Genomic DNA, 781 nt, shown 5'->3' on the forward strand with positions numbered 1-781 from the left:
TTTTTTTTTTTTTTATAATGTAAATCAAAATTGAATGCGGAAGACTAACCTATGAAATCAATTTCTTATTCGATTTGATTAAATGTTTAGTTTTGATATTCAGTTCCAATTCCGATTACATTTTGATCTATAAAAATAATGATTAATTTAAAAAGCAATAGCGGACTGAATATTGATTCAAAATGTTAAAATATAACCTAATACATGAAGAAATAGTTTGTTTATCATGTGAGAGAAAGGAAAACAATGAACATAAAAGGAAAGATGATGAATGAATATGATAGATATATATATATATATATATCTAATTTTTAGTATAAAATATAACATATAGGTAATGGAGACATGATAAGTGCGGTGTAGACAGAGAGAACGGGTAAATACAAGAATAAATAGCGTTTTGTCAATGTTGCCCAAAACTCTCATTAATCTAAAGAGCTGGTGGTTGAGGTTTATTTGGTTGTTAAGATATTTTGCCCTTGATGAGAGAGATAAAAACATTAGCCAATCAATGCATCAAGATTACTTGAGATAAATACAATAGCCAATCAATTCATCAAGATTACTTTTTTAGCATGATGCAATGATTACCTCATATTTCTTTCTCTTTCTTCAAATTGTCTTTTTTCCTATCAATGGCAACCAAACTAAGTTTGAGGGTTTCTCTTGAACAATTTTTGACTTACGTTTTTTTTGGGGGGATGTGTAAGCAAAATTAAATCAAGGAAATAAAATCATTTATACATCGTTTGTAATTGTTTTGAGAGTGGTCATGTCCCCT

The sequence above is a fragment of the Macadamia integrifolia genome, chromosome 12 (genome assembly GCF_013358625.1).
Source record: "Macadamia integrifolia cultivar HAES 741 chromosome 12, SCU_Mint_v3, whole genome shotgun sequence".
Classification (NCBI taxonomy): domain Eukaryota; kingdom Viridiplantae; phylum Streptophyta; class Magnoliopsida; order Proteales; family Proteaceae; genus Macadamia; species Macadamia integrifolia.